Source organism: Vidua chalybeata, chromosome Z, assembly GCF_026979565.1.
Source record: "Vidua chalybeata isolate OUT-0048 chromosome Z, bVidCha1 merged haplotype, whole genome shotgun sequence".
Taxonomy (NCBI): Eukaryota; Metazoa; Chordata; class Aves; order Passeriformes; family Viduidae; genus Vidua; species Vidua chalybeata.
The window spans coordinates 31,898,298-31,918,528 of record NC_071570.1 but is presented as its reverse complement, the minus strand read 5'-3'; the positions used below and the strand labels follow the sequence as shown (position 1 = coordinate 31,918,528).

The 20,231-nt window shown below is 34.3% G+C and overlaps 1 protein-coding gene across 5 annotated transcripts in view; it reads right to left on the bottom strand.

The window, feature by feature from the left end:
- PDE4D (phosphodiesterase 4D) overlaps nt 1-20,231 on the bottom strand; it is a 358,961-nt gene that overhangs the window by 161,508 nt on the left and 177,222 nt on the right. The gene's annotated exons all lie outside the window — the stretch shown is intronic.

Here is a 20,231-nt window from a genome sequence, read left to right as displayed (position 1 = left end):
CTGAGAAAAAAGGGTCACCCTAAACAAAAAAAACCCTACCCAAATCTGACTGAGTTGTAAACAGAAAACCTGAACTTTCAACTCCCCTCAAAAGGCAAGCAGATTTTCTTCAGTCTTTCATTTTTTCCATCACCCTGATCTATTTTAACACCTCAGCAAGTCTGAATATATATTGTTTTTGATACCAGTTTGGCTCTATTAAAGTGTACAATGCAAAATAAATCACAAGTTGTTTCATTTGGGATGAAATATCAAGAAAAAGGCATGCTGTCTCCACGTTTTGTTTTGTAGACTTAAATAGTCTGCCCAAGACTAGTATCTATTTGCACTGCAAATGCTTTCTGATTATTATTATTTATCATCCCTTCTTAGATTTAGTGCTAAATCCTGCAGTCTGTGTCTGTGAAAAAAATCTGGCTAAAATATTTCTGTAAGGCTTTTTTATTGAGCAACAGTTTCTGAAGTGGCTGGTAGTAGTGACACTTCTTTTGTGATTCCATAAGAATGCTCTACTGATGGCTTAACACTTAATCACTTTTTGCGATTTGCAAAGATTCGGCATGGCCTGTAGCCCTTCTGTCAAAAGGGTTTCTCACATATCTAGCCTACTACAATTGTGAACTTCTGATCATTTTAATGATCTCCCAGATTCCTATAAAATGATTGCTCTAAAGGATTAAAAATTATCTAGAAGGAGGACATACAAATATGCACACACAAGCATGTACTTACTTACTTTTGTAATTAGAAAATATATATTAATTCTGAAAACATCATAAAATATCTGGATTTTGCTTTTTCGGTAACTTTTATAGTAATGTATTTATTGCTAGTGCTAGTTTTACAGATACAACCCAATTTGAAATGCATGTTATAAAGGATTTTGTCTCATCAATCATAACTATTTTTGGCTTCTCATATATTTATTGTGTGGAAATTATTGTAAATAGCGATGACTAATTTAAAGTGAGAGGAAGTTTGATGCTCTTGCCATTGTCACCAGAGTCATTTGATGAAGCTCTCGCTCAGAAAGTAAAATGACTGTCTGTGCTGCAAGCAAATCACATGAATAGATAAGTGTATGAAGGATTAAAAAAGTGTGAAATTCTTTCCTACAGATTAAGGTACTAATACTGGAGAGCAAGAAGAGAGTTGTCAAAAATATACCAGCCTAAGCAGATAGCTCTTCCATTAGTCATGCATACAGATGCTACCTACTATAGGTGACAGATATCATCAAAAAGGGAATATCAGAATGAAAACCAGGAGAGACCTGCACTCAGAAATAAGTTATTTTAATAATGAAAGTGTTAAGCCATGCAGCAATGTTAAGAGTATTGAAATACCTAGCAGAGTTTTTATGAAATTTGCACCAGCTTTTACTGAGCAAGGTTTTTGTCTGAATTTGTCTGACAACCCCTGCAGCCTGTGTAAACACATTATCCTTGGTACACACTACTGTGGTTATCTATGGACATTATACAAGCAGTGAGCACTGATCTTCAGCTTTAGAGTTATAAACTACAGAATTCTGTATAAAACATGCTTGAAAGTATTTTTTTAATGGTAGCCAGATTAAACTTTTTATATAAATGCCATAATTTCTAGTAATTTTCCAAGAAATTTTATTTTATTTATTAAATCTATATTTACAAAAAAAAAGTTTTGCATAAGAAATGTGTGTTTTAGTAATTGATTTTTAAGTCACTGCTGAAATCAAAGCTTTTCTGTTTATCTGTTCTCTCAAAGGATGCTGATAAACTTCAAGGACAAATAACGTCTCTAGAACTACTGAGGAACCTAATTTTAGTACAAATGAAATTGAAGAGCTTGTGCAAACGATTACCAGGCACCTTTGACTCATGTTTGGAGCTGGCTTATTGAAAGGGAATTTCACAGATAAACTAAATGTATATTCAGCAGATTACCTAGGAAGCCTTTCCATTTTTTGTTTGATTCCACAAAGATCTGTCAGAGAATTATAGTCGTTACTTGCCCTGAACACTTGAAATCCTATGCTTTTAGTGGGATTTCAAAAACTATTTGGCAGGAGCACATTCTACTTCTAGGTGACTGCAACAGAAGCGGCAACAGAGTCACTTAGATAAGAGCTAATTTGAGAAGTGCCTTAGGACAAGGGCAAAAAATGGGACATCTCTGGACAGTGCTGAGATGCGAAAGAACTAAGCTTAGTTTATAGTCTACTTTTCAATTTACTGAATGTGCTGTTAACACACATGATGCTGTTTGCATCATGCATAATATTAAGTGATATTTTGTAAAGGTGGAAATAAAGATCCTGCTTCAGTGCCTGAGGAGCAGAATATAGAATTTGCTGCTAGCAAGATTTGGGAAATCTGAGTCTTAAAGTCTGTACAACTCAGCCCCGTTTGTCTGTGTGACAGTGAAAAAAGCATGGATCAATTCTCCTGCTGCTCAGATAGGTACATCCCTCTGTCTTTTAAAGATGATGAACAACATTTATAAGTAATTTCTTAAACAGAAACGTTTGTCTTATGCATCAAAATCTTACTCAGAAGAAAGGAACAATTAGAGGAACGGCATTAGGTCTGCCCAGGACACACTTATTAGAGAATTAGCAAACTGTGGTTTACCTTTAGTCTCCAAGAAAATATACCCTGTGAAAATGAGTAGAGTGAATTGGTAGTCAACATGGCTACCAGTCAAAATACTGGAAAATCCCAGAAGTGATGCCTGCAAGGAAAAAGTGGAGATAATTCTCTTGTCTCCATGCATAAATATTGATTCAAAACTCACATTTCCCCTATATTGTTAAAGGCTTAAAGGAACAAATTGACTTAACCAATATTCTACATATTTTATATTCAAAAGAACTGTTAAATAAAGTATTCAATAGAACACTTTAGGTACCTATATTGTGTGTTTCAATAGTTTATCAAAATGTTATCAAAATTAAAACTATCCATCTGTAAATAAGTGTTTTTTCATGCAGTGAAAATGGAAGTTGAAGTGGGAAACTTAGATGCTTTAACCTAAACCTAAAAGGATATCAGTACCTGAACTAGGACCAAAATCTTGCTTAACACATGACTCTAATGTATAATAATAATTCATAATTTATAGTAATGTAAATGTAATAAACTTAACTTTGAAACTAGGAATTATATTGCAGATAGGAAAAACTATTATATTTAGTTTTTAATAATTTTTCATTATATTTATTCCCATTCAATTTATGCTTAAGTATATGAAAATCAAGACAATTATATTTATAATTAATTCCTTTAGCTCTACTGACTTATTTAATTGCACAGTCCTAACACAAGAATTATTATATTAGATAATGAGAACAGCTTATTTAGATTTTATGTTGAAAGTACTATCATAAAGTTCCTAGCATAAATTATGAAAATTAATTTAGGAAAAGGATGAAAGAGGTAATGCTTGGCATTACAAGTTACCCTAAAAACTGAACAGATATGAAAGTAATATTAGACCTCTTGTTACTGCAGGTGAGTTAAGAAAATTCATTAAGAATTTACTGAAACATTCTTGACAGAAATAAAAAAAAATGATGCAAAACTATAGAGTAATTATTTTGGTCACTTTGTGTTGAAAGCATGTCAAAACTACATATAAAGCCATAAAGATAACAAGTGACATGGTCTAGGACCACCTGTTCCAGGTGACCTTGCTTGAGCAGGGGGGCTGGACTAAAGGATTTCCAGAGGTGGCTTCCAGCCTGATAGATTCTGTGATGATGTAAAGCAGTCCCACTTTTGACAAGTTTTGATATCATGAAAGCTATGGGATTTCAGAAGTGTTTTAACATGCCTGCAAAGCATCTCTCCCTCTCTAGAAACATGCTTCCATGCCCTCTGGTGTTCAATATAATAAAAAATGTTACTTTCAGAACTTACTTCTAAAATAATAAGACATCCATAACCAGGTCATTTTCTTCCTTTGGAGGGGTTTGTTCAGCTAGCTGCCACCAGATGTATCTGTGTGGTGAACTCAGCTGATCTTTAAGCTACAGCTGGCTCTTGGCTGCAGTAGCTCCGATGCCTCTCACACATACACAGATCACATCTTAATTCAGAGGGTTGTCCTAACTGGAGCAAGCTCCTTCCCTTTACTCTTAAGGGCTTAAAACCCTCAGAAAACAGGAGTTAGACAACATTTTTAAAGGAAGCATAATTCCTAGCATTTAAAAATGTGAGCTGTGTAAAATTCAAAGCACTAAACATATTATTCAGTCTCAACATGATGTGACTGTACGGTAGTAGTAACAAATGAACCAATTTAAAGATGATTGCAGCAGTATGGCTGACTTATGCCTCTCTTCTTAGTAGCTGAGGTTGAAACATATTTTTTCTTAAAAAAGAAAAAGCAGCAGCCATCTGTATTTTACTTGCATATACCGCTTCAGTATTTGAAATTGTGAGGAATATTGGGACCATCTCCAATACACAATTCCATACCAACTGCTGACATGCATGCCCAGCATGAATCATAAATTAGAATTTAATTCAGCAGCTTGGGAATACCAGTAAGTTTGTGCTCAATAAGAAAGGATCAAATCCTGGATATATGAACAGAAAAAACTGTACATTTTCAAGTTGTGACATGGCTCAGAGTCTTGCTCAAGGGCAGTTCTTTGTCACTGGCCACTTGATGTTGTCATGCTTACCGCACCCTGGCCCAGTGGAAAGGGGCACACTGCCACCTTCCAGCTCCAACAAGGCAGCCCATTATTTCAACAGCCAGAGCTAAGTCTTCATATATACTTAAAAAAAAAACCCAACCAAACCCTGAGAATTTCACTTACCATGAAAAAATAAAGTTAAACTCCAAACATATTCACTACTAATACCCCTTCATCTTGTCTGTTACTAAAAAAAAGAATGGAAACTGAAGACTAATTCTAAACAAAAAAAAACAAAAACAAAAACAAACAAACAAACAAAAAAAAAAAAAAAAAAAACAACACAAAAAATTTAGACAGTGGATCTGAAATGGAGACAGTGAAAATTTCTTTTCCTCTCAGACCCTGACAGAATTGAAAATGCTGATTTCCTTCTATCCCACAAATTTTTAAAATGGTTCTTTTGAAAATGAAAATAGGAAAAGTACTATCACCATTTACCATGATATGAGGCTGCAAGACACAGACTGCCTATAGAGAATTCAGATACAGTTGTTCATCCATGATTATTTCCTTTCACATGAACATGTGAATAATAGATTTATATAAAGTTTTCTACCCCAAAGAATTTGACTAGAAAGTTGGAACAGTAGAACAAAGATCCAAACAGATTTTTTTTTTATTCTTTTCAGAAAGAAAATATGAAAAACTATCAATGAGAACACATGAAAAAAATTAGCAGTGGACATTCCCCAAACAGATAAACACAGTGATGCTACTTTTGGATAACCTTTGGAAAAAAGTTATTTACCAAGTACTTTTTTCACATTATTTCAGATTACAAACTCAGATTAGATTATTTTGCACTATGCTGTCTTTTACTTATTTGTACAGCAAAATTTTATTTTTTAGTAAGTATATTTGTTTCTTAGTTTCACACATAAAATTATAGAGAATGCAGTATGTGTGTGTGTGTGTGTGTGTGTGTGTGTGTGTGTGTGTGTGTGTGTGTGTGTTTAGAAGCCAACAAAGCCCTTTGTTCAGAAGCAGAATGGCAATATTGCTTCATGAGAAGCCAAGGCCCAAGAAAGAGCAAGGTACCAGTCCTGGAGTCAGATGCATCTAGCTGAAATTTGAGTTTGAAGAAGATTTAATTAAAGCCACAGAAAAGGATAAGAAAAGGGCTCCACGCAGAATGATGTAGTACTCTGAGAAAATAAGGGAAGATGGAAATCTACCAGAAGAACTGTAAAAACAGGTTGGAGTTATCAGACAAGAAAGGAATAGGAGATGTTACAAGAAGCACAGAGATGACAGAGGAAATACAACTGAAGAAACCTCTGGTTTCAAATTCAAATAATTTCTGGGGAAGAGAAGAGATATTTCTAGACTTAAATATTTTGCCACTTTCTTTTATTTCCAATTCATGGGAGAAATTGCTTCATTACTATATATGTGTTTTGGTGAGAGAAGAAATATGTATTTCAACCATTTTCCATCAAAAATTATTTTCCCCTTATAACAAAGTCTTGGTGAAAGCCCATGCAATAGGCTTGAAATACATTATGTGACTTTGGCTTCATATACCTTGGAAATTTGTGCTAGGCTTTTATAGTTGCATTAACTAGTACAGAAAATTTATTCATGCTAAATATAGAAATTTGGAACAGAGTTACTAGTACTTTTATGAGCACAAGTAAAAGGAAAATAGAGATCTGAAAGTTCCTAGCAGTGATTATCAACTTGGTTTCATAACAGGTTTTTTTTCTCTATTTTCAAGGTGTAAGTCAGCACTTCTGTTGCTCAATATTCTCAAATTATGTAGAAGTTGTGATTATATATTGTATTGCAAGGTTACATTTGAAAAAAAAAGGAGAATACTATGCTGATTTGCAAAATTGGTTGCCAGTATGCCAAAACATCTTTATCAGCTTCACAGTTCTGGGGAACATACAATATTTAGTTGAATGAATAAAGACATTTTGGAAATTAGTTCAATGATATTTCTGTAAATGGACAGTTGATGGTAACAGAAAAAGCTGAGTCATCAGTCAATCATGGCTGAAACCAGGAAATGCAGCTCTAGAGTACATTGATTTTATGTCTATTATGCTGGTAATAAATCTTCAAGACATTTTACCAATCTGATCAAGTTTTAACTCAATATAAGTCACTTAGTATCACTTAATATTTTTTTTCTGTTTTATAATAAAGACTTTGCTGATTATTAATGTTTCTCCTAATTTTTTTTATTTTGTCAATATTTCTCCTCATTAGAAGTCCGGATATTTAAAATATTTTCAACTGTAAACTTTTCTGATGGATTACCTCTAAGAATCAGTTGAAATGCATCTGTTAAATTGGATATAAGTGAAAAAAATGTGTTCTCCATAAAATATGAGATTTTGGTGCCTGTGGAGCTGCCTTTCTAAGACTGAGACAGATTTACTGTGTCTGTCCACACTGTGCATTCACTGTCTTTTTCTGGTAAAAAATCCCAAACCTAACAATTTTTCAATAATGTTAGTATTTTGGCAGTGTCATGGATTATTCTGCCCATTTGACATTACACAGAAAATGTCACCCCCAGAATAGGTGTAGGCTGCCTGGCTCACCTCATATTATAATGGTCTAGTCACTTGACAACTAAAGACACTACTGAATTAAGTTAATGCCATGAACTCTGCTGAGTTTTCCTCCCTAGTTTTAAGTGTTGAAATTCCATCTTGCCCCAAAATTATTGCACAGTGACGTTGGTATAGCCATTATTTGACAAGAATAATGCTTTTCAGCTAACTTCAAAGTGAAAGACAAAATAAAACACTGCCGAATAAGTACTAATGCTGCAAGGACTTACAAGTTTCTCTTACAGCATCCTGCAAAAAGATCATCTTATTTACAAGATAATTTAAAATTTAGTGAAGCTGTTTTCTAGAGCAGATGTTAGGAGTGTAGAAAGAGTGCCCTGGCATTTCAAATTCAAAGTGTACCTGTGATTTTCTATGCTATTCATCTGCTATGGTCTGATAACTATGACTGATATTAAGCCTTCTATTTTAACAAAACTATTAGTCCCTGTCAGCAAAAGCTTCTTACGTAAATCCAATAATACCTATTATTTTTTTAACATAATTGCCTCCACTCATGAATAATAACATTTAATAATGTAACTATGTTCATGAAGACATGCAAAACATTCAATTAAAAAAATATCAAACCAGGATAAGAAAAAAAATACTTTGTTTTCCAGGATTCCAGTACATTAAACACAAGAGTCAAGTTTAATACATTATCTCAGACATGTTAGCAATTGGCTTCTGTGAAGGGAACAGAACATTGGAGCCACTTGACGTTGAAAGTCTAATTTCTGGATTCTTAATTCAAAATGTTTTGCATGGCTTTGTTTTAGGGCCTTGGGTGGGATTATGTAGCCAGCTGTGTAGCAGACCATTTTTCACTTACTAAGAGCAACTATATAACATTCGCATATTACATTGGCTACTTAGTTTTATGTAATTGCTGTATTTGTTACAAAACTGTCTATCACATGATAGAATGAAGGAAGTGGTAATTCTGTTCTCTTCTGGTGACAGCGCTGGGAAGTTTAGTGGGCAAAATGGAGAATCCCTCATTCCATGTCTACAATAAACTCACACATCTCGGCACTGTCTCAACTAGCCTTGATTCAAAAATCTTCAACAGAATTGGATTAGACAAACTCTTCCTTGTCCTTTGAGGTCTCTTATCGGTTACTGGGGGGAAATACAGAGAACTCTTGTTTTCTACTAGACCTTTTATTAATCCAGTCCTGACTGTTTAGCCAATTAATATTATTATTTCAGTTAGTATTTGTTAAATTTTTCTGCTAATTTCAGTTAATGTTTGTTAATTTTTTTAAGTTTATATTATTTAAAAAGTATTCACCTTTTTTTTTTTTATTTCAAGCAGCCAAGATGCAAAGAGGACTTCTTGTGTTAAAAGTGCACACTGAGAATTAGAATCTGTATACACAATTACCAATATTTTCAATACCTATTCTTGAAGAAAAAACAGGCTAAATTAAAATGTCTGTAACTATGAAAATACCTTTGTCCTCCTTGTACATTGTTGTGCATTGTGCTTTATGGAAAGGACCTTATACACCTTTTACCCACTGAAGTCTACATCATCCACTAAGATGAAGCTGCAGAGGGGAAAGTAAGTATGGACAGATAAGAGAATAATGTCTCACAGCTATGTAGTAAATACAAGGGGAAATTATAGAAATTGAAGATTGACCTTAGTAAGGAAATTGAAGGCAGAAGAAGAAAAAATTATAGCAGTTATAATTTCTTCATATTCTGGGTACCTGAGTTAGCTTTGCTAATGTGCTAATGTTCATAATCACAGATGAAGGTAAAGAAAGATTTTTGAAAACAAGTAAAGAAGTTTACTACAAACCTTAAAGACATTCAACCAAGTACACAAAATTAAGAATGAAACTTTGATCTTACTTGTTCTCTATTTGGTACCCATTTACAGAAAGAAAGCAATATTAGACCCTCATCAATCAGACCCCATTGTGAAGGAAATAAAAACTTCTGCTGTACAGTATTCAAGTATTGCAGCAATGAACCATGGACTCACACACTCGGTGGAAGGGTCTCAGAAACTCATCTCTCCCAATCTCCTGCTGGCAGTGGGATATCACCAATACTGAGTATTCCAGACATTATTCACCTACTTGAGTCTGAGAAATTTACAAAGATGAAGAACTGACAGCATATCCAGGTGTCGATGGAACACTGCACTACCCTCACAGTTGGGGGAAAAAAAAAAAAAAAAACCCAACGTATTTCAAAACCAGATACAAAGACCCAAAGTCAATTTGTGACCATTTTTCCTATTTAGAGCACTGTTCACTATGAAGAACATATGCAAGCTATGTCACTGCTTGCAGCTATCCTTCACTAGCTGTTATTAGCCTGTTACTACTAGCTTCAGACTATTAGATCCCTCCTTAGTTCCTCTTTCCTACTTGAGTAAACTTGAACATCTCTTTAGTCCTTCTTGCAAGCTCCCTTACTGGATCTCTGATGGCTTTTCCACATCCCTCTTTAATTGTATCCCAGAACTACAGGAAGTATTTCAGAAACTCACAATTTATGATGAAAATAACTGCTTTCATTGATCTGCTGGCCACAGATCACTTAATGTATCTCAGTATGTAGCTTGTTTTGCTCACGATGAAAGTGTGCTATTAGCCCATATTCAACCAGTTGTCCATCAAAATCTGCAGGTGCTTTTCAGTAGAATTGCCAGTTAGGTATTTACTCCATACATGGGTTATTGTGACCCGGCACCATGTGTTTCTCCTTACTGAACTTCATAAGGTTAGCTCAATCCTCCTGTCACTCACACCACACGAATTGCTGACATTTGTCATGTTAGTCACTTTCCTTTTGCCCCACAAATCAAAATGCCTCCTGGATGTGCTTTGCTTGTTTTGGAATACATATAGTCTTATGTTTATTTCATTCTTTAAATCCCAAAAGCTATTTATCACGCATGTGGAGTCTGAAATAAAATACTGAATATTTAAAAGTTATTAATTATTTAGTGCTATTTCTAAATTATTTTGAATTTAAAAGACTGAATGAAAAAGTTCAAGTGAACATCAGACCAATAACCAAGTAATGAATCAATTTTCCTGCATTGGTAAAGTCAGATTAGAAGCTGTTTAATTCTTCAAAAACTTACACATGTATTGGCAGCAATCTATATTTCACATGTGCATTTAAACCATCAACTCTTAACTATGCATAATCATCTTAAATTCTTAAAAATAAAATTTCTGACTTCAAGGATAATTTTGGGATCTCCAAACTTTCCTCTTTTAGCAAATAGGATCTCAGGAGCTTGAACACTCTCAACAGCAACATTTCAATTTCTAAATCAACCCTTATTGCAGTAGTCACTATACATGCACATAGCAAAGAAGCAAGCCTCCATTTCATAAAATGAAAATTATGGGATATTCTTCTATGGAATTTTAAAAAATTGTTGACTTCTCATCTGGTATTCTTCATTGTTTCTGGTAACTCAAGAAACTGTTCTAGATAGCTTTACTTGTTCCTATTGCAAAAAAAACAAAAAAACAAAACAAAACAAAACAAAACAAAACAAAAACAAAACAAAAACAAAAAACCCAAACAAACAAAAAAACCCCCCCAAAAAACCAAACAAAAACGCCAAAAAAAAAAAACCAACAAACCCTATTGTTTCAACATGAAAAGAATTTCCCTCACTTACTTTCAGTTATTTAAAAGTTAGCTTAATTTGAAATATTTTGACTAATCTGTGTATAGTAATGAACAAAGAAAGACATCTTGAAAATGTGATCAATTTCACTTATCTTAAAAGTCAGGTTTGGACAAAACTTTAGAGGTGCCCCCTCTCTTTTAAGTACTCATAAAATAAATGTAGGTGATTATTAACAAAGATGCTTTGCTTTTAAATTACTGGGTTGGGAGCTGAATCACAATCCAATTAATTATTCTTAGGATGTAGCTGTATTAATTTAATTTCTTTTACTTGCTAAGTCCCTTTTCTTCAAGTTTCTAAACTTAAAAACACATTCTTTTTCACTAAAGAAATTATTTAAGAAACACACATAAAGGATACAAATTTAATTTGATATTATGACTATCAAGGCTTATTTTCATTTTAACCTATACTTTTAAACTCTTTTCTTCATTGTGGAATATTGGATTGCAGGGTATGTATTCTACACTTATCTTGCTACACAGGAACTCAAACACATAGTGTTGCTTCTTACTGCAAGCACCTTTTTTCACACAACTCATTATGCAGTGGTTGGAGGATTGTCTTTCCCATTTTCCAAACAATCATTTTGTTGGCCAATTTATTACCGATTTTCAAATTCTCAATACACCTGGCTCTGTCATGCCTTGCAAATGAGGGATTGGGAGTGGGGCATTTGTTTCTTGGTTCTCTGTCAGGTGTGGGAAGAGAGGGGAATTGGGCTAGGAAGTGTCCTGCTTCGTGGGTCTAAAGTGCCACAGCATCATGGGAGAGACTAGTACATTACTAGAGAATTACAGTGGACCTATCTCAGATAAATTGTCATAAAATTTGCTCTTTTTTATAAAAGCAGCATATTCTGTTGTGATAAATCAGCAGACTATGGCCCATTACAGCTGTCATCTTGAGGAAAGCGCATTTAGTGACAGTCTTGGTATTGCCTTGTGTTTGATATTTCCTTTGGGAGATATTTTGTGATAAAGAATCCACATTCCTAATAATCTTATTTTGTGAAGCTGAATACTATTCCTTGAAAATGCTCTTTTCAGCAGTTCAGATCTAGCTTCCCTTTGATAAGTAACATTTCTTCAATAGATATGTTATTTCAGAGAGCTGCCATATCACGTTTCAGAAGTAATCAGTACTAAGAATATCTACCCCATGCATTTACTTTTTCATCAGTAAAACAATAGCTTATCTCAAAATTCAACAGCAGTATTTCTTCTTATCTCTGCTTATTATGATTAACTGCAATACCCAGGAACTTTCAAAGTGAACTAGGGCTCAGGGTTACTAGCTGTGAACCAAGAACATTCCTGCCATACAGAAGATCTTACATTCAAATAATTCCAATGGGCCAAGCACAATCAAGTAAACAATATCAGAAGGAAAAATTAATCTAAATTTATTAAAGCTGATATTTATGTTTACACTTTTTTTTTTTTTTTTTTTTTTTTTTTTTTTTTTTTAAATACAGCCTTTTATAAAGTGCTTTTATGTACACCTTGAAATTCAACAGAAAATCTTTGGGTTCCCAAACTTTTCTTATTAAACTGAGCGTAATTCAGAATTATCTATTTCTGCAATATCTCTACGCAGAAAATACACTGATATGATTGTTTTCCCAGCCTGAAAAGATGTATTAGTGATCCGCTCTAATAACAGCAACATTTTAGGAAACACAGTTAACAAGTATCAGTATGGTAGTGTCATTTGAGTGATGTTTAAGTCACAAGAAAAAGCATTCTATTAAAATGTTTGAAGAGAGACCAAAGTCATTATGCCATATGCTATCTTGAAATTGTTAAAAGGTTTAATCACAACAGCACTAAAGCAGATGCAAATGAAAGATGTGTGTGAGCTATTGCTGTAATACAGAGGACTGTATTTTTTTGTGTGGAAAAATCCTGGAAAAAATTTAGAGTTATTTAATGAACCAGCAAAGCATAGAAAACTCTTTTTCTTCAAATTATTTGTATCACTGAATAGCCACCTGCAATAGTATACTGATGAAAGAGAGAGAAAAAAAAACTACCGGTAGAAGAGAGCAGACTGATCAGAAGTGATCGTAAATACAAATAACTATATGATTTATAAATTGGAAAGTAAATTTGAAAATAACATGAGGGAAGCTACAGCTATATACCTCAGTATTTGAGCATGTAAGAAAAATCTTAGCTGAGTTTTTGTGTAAGGGGAGATAAAGGGAAATAGTCAAATCTACTACTCAGCTCTCAACCAGTTTTTGAAAGCTTGTATCATCTTTGGCCAAATTACTAGTCTAGGAAATTTAAATGTATACTATTCTGGCCCAGTTTCTGAAGCACTGTGATCTCATTAGTAGAAATATCTAAAAATTGATTCTTTTGGAATTTCTTTGGAAATTTTTCAGTTACATTAAAGTAACCTAATGCATCTGCACTACTCCCTTAAATGACTCATATGCCCACAGGAATGTTAGTAGCTGAAAAACAACTATTAATTATCTCTTATGCAAGACCGAGGTGAAATTCAGGAGTGTGTGAGAATTGGGACTGGCTGAGACATAGTTTTCCCCATAGCAGCCCTCACAGTGCTGTGCTTTGCAGTGGTACCTAGGAAGATATTGACAAGATACCTGTGTTTTGGGACTGCTGGGAAGTGCTGGCTCTCCCAACATGCCCTCCCTGCATCAGTAGGCTGGGGATGGGCAAAATCAAGGAAGGGGGCACAGCTGACCAAAGGGTTATTCCTACCTATAGGATTTGCTCTGCAGCAAAAGCTAAGCGAAAGAACAAAGAAAAGGGGCTATTTACTCTTCATATTTATTGCCTGAAGAAACCTCTATCTTTTCTGAAGCCCTGCTTTCCAAGAAGTGGCTGATCACCTGCTGGTGGGAAATAGAGAAGAAAATATATTTCTTCCTTTGCTTCCACACAGCCTTTGCTTTTACTTTATTAAACTGTTTTTATTTTGACCTACAAGGTTTTCCATCTTATTTTCTGTCCCTACTTTTCTGCTGAGGTGGGTGTGTGGTGGGCACCTGGCATCCAGCTGTGGTCAACTCATCACAGCATGTTAGTAGAAGTAATAAGTAGAAGTAGTAAGACCACATGCAGAATCCCCATGGCTCACACACAACAGCTCTCCTATCAGACAGAAGGCTTCATGTTGACTGATAGCTGCTGTCACTCAGTATGCTTAGTGTTGCTCATTGATCCCACATTTAAACTTCCCTTTGCATATTCCTATAGCCCATCACAATAAACAAAGCTCAGTTAGCAGTTCAGCCCACTGATAACTATGATAGATTGTTTATCCCATTCTCCCGCAAACGCTTTCTGTACAGCCCATTACCAGCCATGTTCTGCCTCAGGCATTTGTAAAAAATGAGGGGTGAGGGGATGAGGGTTGTTAATGGCATCATCTTAGTGTACGCTGGCTAATTACCACACTGCTGTTAGGAGACCTGGTTACAAGTGTAATAGGAAATAGGTATGCTTCCATTGCTGCTTCTTGCATTATGGTTTTGCATTATTTTCTGTAGATTATAAATAGAAAGGTTAAACTTCCATGGTGTTCCTATTTATTAACCAAGTTTTAATATTCTAAAATATTTCTTCAAAGTGAAGGAATAGAAGTAACTAAATAAAAATTTTAAAAATATTAAATTAATTCTGACAATTGTGGCTTGTAAATATTTTGTGGAAATACCCTCTTATGACAAATAAATAAATAAATACAAATATAAATTTTTTTTTTACTCATGTAAACTCAATGAGAACAACATCCTTTGATGAAGATTTCCATACCTTAACCACACATTTCATGGAAGGGTGTCTTCCCTGTTCCTGACCAGTGCTTTGTCATTGTTCTGAAAAAGATACTGAGCAGCTGTTTTCCAGCCACATTCCTCGTCTTTCTCAAACTTTCCAGTTGTTCTTCTTTTCTAAGCTGAAAATCCCTAGTCTTTGTTCAGTTTCTCAGATGTTCCTCCTATTCATCATGTTTGCTATCTTTTTCTCTAGCTTTTTCAACTACTCTTTTTTTTAAATCAAAAGAAATCAGAGCATCTAACATCCAAAACATGGTCACAATATAGCTATAAAATAATGGCATGAAGTTTCCCTTTCCGTTCCTTACGTTTTTCATCATAACTCCAGATATAATTTTATTCTTTGGCTTCTAAACAATGCTAACATAATTTATTTATGTTTAATGTTTTCAGGGGGCTATTAAAACATTAAGATTTTGTTTCTGAATGAAACTTGGTATTTAAGAGCTCTAATTTTTTTTCACACATCTTAACCTCATATTTATAAGTTTTTATTTAAACCTGTTCTTTCGTTAAATATCCAGCACACTGAGGTCCTTTCCAAGCTTGTTTCTGTTGGTATATTTGAGATGGAGTATCACCACCATGTTTGTTATTCACCACAGTCTACAAGTCCTTTCTTAATAGCTCTTTGCAGAGCTGCCCACCTATTTACACAGTCTGTTTCTTCTTTCTGAACACTTTGTATTTGTCTACACTGAATTTCATCTGGATTTGATTTCAGCTATGACGCTAAGCCTTTTGACCCCTCCTCAGATTGTCATTGTATTTCTTCCTGTTTCACCACTTAAATCAAGATATCCACATAAGTTCATTTAATTCACCCTACTTGACATTAAATGTTTGCTATTTTCTGAAAATACATTTAAATTTAAAGATGGATACTCAGTTTATACTAATTTAATCCAAACCACCGTAACTGCTTTGCTTGCAAGTCTCTCAGGGAATAGTAGCATAGCTTTCCTCAATATTAGTCGAGTTATCCTGCTAAAGAGCATTACATTAGTTGGTCATAATTTGCCCTGGTCCAAAAAGCTTGTCAGGGCTTCTTTTCAACTTAATTGTCTACCAGGTGCATATAAAATGATTGTGTGAAAAATTATTAAGGAACCTTCTCATCATGAAGACTAAGGCTCAAATATGCAGCTACACTTAAAAAGTTTTCATTCTTCTTCAAATCCAGACTGTTGTGTAACTTTTTAGGCTATGACAAGCCACAGGCTAAATGTTTTAGCTTTAAATTTTGACAGAAAATATATCATTAAAAAGACAGAAATAGTAGAAGGTACTACTGCCTCACTAAACTAGAAGGTAAATTAATACCCAGAACCAAATCTAGACATGGCTGGGGTTCAGAAATTTATTAACAAACAGATCAAACATAATTTTTATGAGCAGAACAGCTGGCTGAGAGCATTGATTGAGAGTTTGAGCTACCTGATTTTACTTTCTGTATGCCTGTCCAAGCTCTCAATTTGCAATAGTTGAGACTGAAGGTGAGGAACTTTTTTCTTCTGACTGCAAAAGACAAGAGCTGTTACCAAAGATCAATTAAATGAGGTAGCATAGCCCTGTGCCTCAGCTATCAGTATGACTGCTGTACTTCAGGCAGCTCTTCCCTCAGCCTTTAAGGATGGAGCGTTGTATGTCATTATTTCTCTTGATGTATCTCACTGTATAAAAATAAAGAATTGTTATCTAGGTAATTCCTTAAAGATGTTCAGTTAAAGCTACTAAAAAGTGAGGCTGTCAATTGTCTAAAATTGGTTGCTAGTGACAGAACTGCTTTGTTCTTAGGACTGAAACAGCATTTTACATTCTCACTGGTATAATGACAGCCTTCAAATCTCAGAACTTTTTCTGGCACATCTCCATGTGCCTAAATCTACCATCAACCATCGACGTATTTGCCTGCAATACAGTGTTACCTAAGCCAGGTGATTTAGGAAATATCAGTACTTGGTTTCAGAACATTGCTTTCAGTGAAGAGAAAGTTTGAAATCAGACCCTATTTTAAAGCTAAATTATTATAAAGAAAAATTACTCAATTGTTCTTACTCTTTCCCCCTCACCCTCAACCACTGCTACTGACTATGTAATATTTAATTACTGGTTAGCAAACTACATTCTAAACACAACAGGCCACGCACACTTCATTAATATCTTTCCATTACTTATTACTGCAACCAAAAAACCCAACTATTTATTTCTAAGCTATTTTGATATTCTGTGAGTCATTGTAATTCCTGAAAAAAAAACACTGTCATAATTTCTTTGCAGGACTAATTCTACTTTTGCTCAGATTGCTCCCAAACCAGGTTGACACCATACAGGGCAATAGAGGATGAGGTAGAAAAAGAAATGGGAATTTTACAGTAATGAACAGAATTGTAAATCAGTTGAGGGACTTCCTCAGTTTGCCACTACACTTTTTTGATCACACAATAACCTACTAAAGCAGCATCTCTTTCAAATGCTCTGAAGTTTAATTTCAAAAATAATCTACCCAATGTAGAGTTAAAACAGGAAAAACTGAAAGAATATGACACAGTTTTCATATGATAAAGCAACACACTTTAGAATTGCACCAAAATAAAAGCAGTTTTTAGAGAGCATTTCAGACAAAACAGAGTAGTAAAATGTTGTAATGCAAGATCTGCTTGGGAAATGAAGTTGCTCACGCCAAATGAGAACAGAGCAGAAATAAACTAAACAGATGTTCAGCTCCCTGGTTTGTGTCTGCTTGTGCCACAGATTAAGAAGCACTAATGACAGGGTTTAATACTCATGTTTTATATCAATATCTGACTTGCCAAGTGCTCCTTAAGTTGTCACTTCCAGCTCTACTGGGCCACCAAAGCACTGCATTAACAGCGTGCATGATATATTGTATTTAAAAGAAAAATATTTTCCCCCTACACGTTGGATATAATTTCCCCTCTGGGGTTCTTTTTTTTTCTTTTTTTTTTGAGCAGGAAAAAACAGGTTTTCCTTCTTGGAACAGGGTGAGCTCTGCAACATGATTCACCATACATTGGGATTCACTGATTGTTTCATTCTGTTTCTATGGACATGAAGATATATCTAAAACATTGTCATTAGTCTAAGTCCTACCCATTGTGACATTGGAATTTAAACATTTAACAGATATCATTACAAAATGGCAACTGGCTTGGTGATTCGACAAAACCTCTGATTTGTACTCCTGGGAAGGACAATATCAGGAACAATCTTTTTGCTTCAACTGGTAGTATTGCAATCCCAGAATTTCATCCTATTCCAGAACATAATACTAATTATTAATGCAGAAATTTCAAGTGACACAAGATTTTAAAAGGCTTGCATATAGGTTAATTGAAATGTATTTGGTATTAGAAACCTGAAATGTTTCTCCTATTTGTTGGGGATTTTTTTTATTAGCATGTGGAAGACTTATAAAAATCTAAAATCAAAAATCTCCTTTGCAACAAATATTTGACATATTTCCTCCTAAAGACAATATGGAATTATCAAATGGAATATCTTCAAGGAATTTGGTGTTATACATTACTGTAAAAGGTATTAGTTTACAAGACACACTGGGAAACATCTAGCTAGCACTACTGCGATAGAGAAATTCTTGTCTTAGTTTTGGTGACAGCCATGAAAACAAGCATTACATAATTTCAAAATGTATATATTTGTGGTGTGTCTATTTAGAAGGTTTATATGTTCAAATGTAAGTGATTGGTTTTTCTCTAAAAAGAGACCTGTACTTATCAGCATAATTCATAGTTCTAACTCTACAACCTCAATATATCTACGTCTCACCTCCTGAGTCCCTTGTTATAAAAGATGCAATTACTTTCCCAAGCCTTGATGATATTTTTGCATTGATGACAAAAACAAAGTCAGCAAAGAGACACCTTGCATGTCAAGCAACACAAAGTGTGATCTTTGAGAAAAACTCTTGTATCTCATACACCCACTGAAAGCAAGAATAAACAAATGCTACCTAATGGCAAACAATACCCATAAAAGTTCTTCTATTCACACTCTGCACTTTTTTCCTATTAGTCATGAAAAGTCTTGTTGCAAATCCTTCCTCTGAAAGACTAATTTGGTGTGTTTGGAGGTAGAAGCATTCTCAGTGACCCAATCATCTTAAATGTTGCATGGTTGACTTCAAGTTATGGCTTCAAGGTTACAATAAATATTTTCATTTCCACTATATAAATACTCTCATTTGTCTTAATCTTTTTAAATAGTTTGAATTCTACTCTCTTACAAGCTCCTAAATAATACTTGACATGACAATACTAATAATTATATTTTGCTTAGAAATTCTTCACCTACAATTTTTACAAGTCCTGCCTCAAAGTAATGCACTGAAAAATGTGACCCATATGTGTTTTGTATATACTTCAAATTAACTTGTACATAGAACCTCTTCTCCCTGAAAAAGTCAGCAAGTAGTCCTGTGTACTATAAGAAGTACATTCCCGCACTGTTGTTCATGAGTTTTCTAAAGAAGGTCAAACTACAAGTAGAAAACAATGAAAGTGTGGAAGATCTTCAATTATTTATTATTTTGTTTTTAAACTGATTTGGATTTGAGCTGTCACTAAAGGAAGAATGGACAGTCACACAATGCATCAACCTCCTAAAAAAACAGAGACCAAAGTATTACATCAATATAATAAAGGTTAAAAACTTAACTAGAACAGTTATTAAACAAGAGAGCATCATCTTTCTAAAAGGCAGTAGTGCTGCAGCCTCCAGACTGGTGTGACACCTTAGAAAGGCCATGGAAATGGAGACTGACAGATATGTCATATCATATTTACCAGATGCTAGCACCAGCCTCCATATTCTTTAAAGACACCTGAGATTGGAATGAATTTCCCACTCTTAATGCCATGTAACAGAGGAAATTTCTCTGGCTTACAGACAAAAAATGAATCACTGGTTGTAAAATCAAGTTATGCATTTGTACAAGATCATTTGTAATTCTGTTGCTTTGTTGGTTTGTTTTTTCTCCCCAGTATATCACCAGCTCTGATGAAGTTATATTGATATGTACTCAGCAAACACAGATGTCCACATGGTGTGGGATCACCAACAGACCAGAGAAATATACCCTTCTAATACCAAAATCAAAGCTCAAGCTTTAGCATAGCCTGAAACTATCCTAGGACAATGAAATAAAATCTTGGGAAAAATTATGTATTACACTGATTTTTCAAACTGTAAACAATTAAGAGGAAATTAGATTTTGTAGCAAAATCATAGGGCTCTCTAAGCATTACAATAAAAGGTACTCAACATTTTTGTATTACTGTGGTTACCTTTCTAGCAGTATTTTTTTAAATTAACATCAGAAATATTATGGAAAAGTACTGTTTGTTTGGTTTTTTTTTTCAATTGGAGAAAGGTTTTCATTGAAGTTTTCCAGTAGATTTTTCATTCTCCTAGTCAGAATTTGCATTCTCTATTTAAAATCTACAT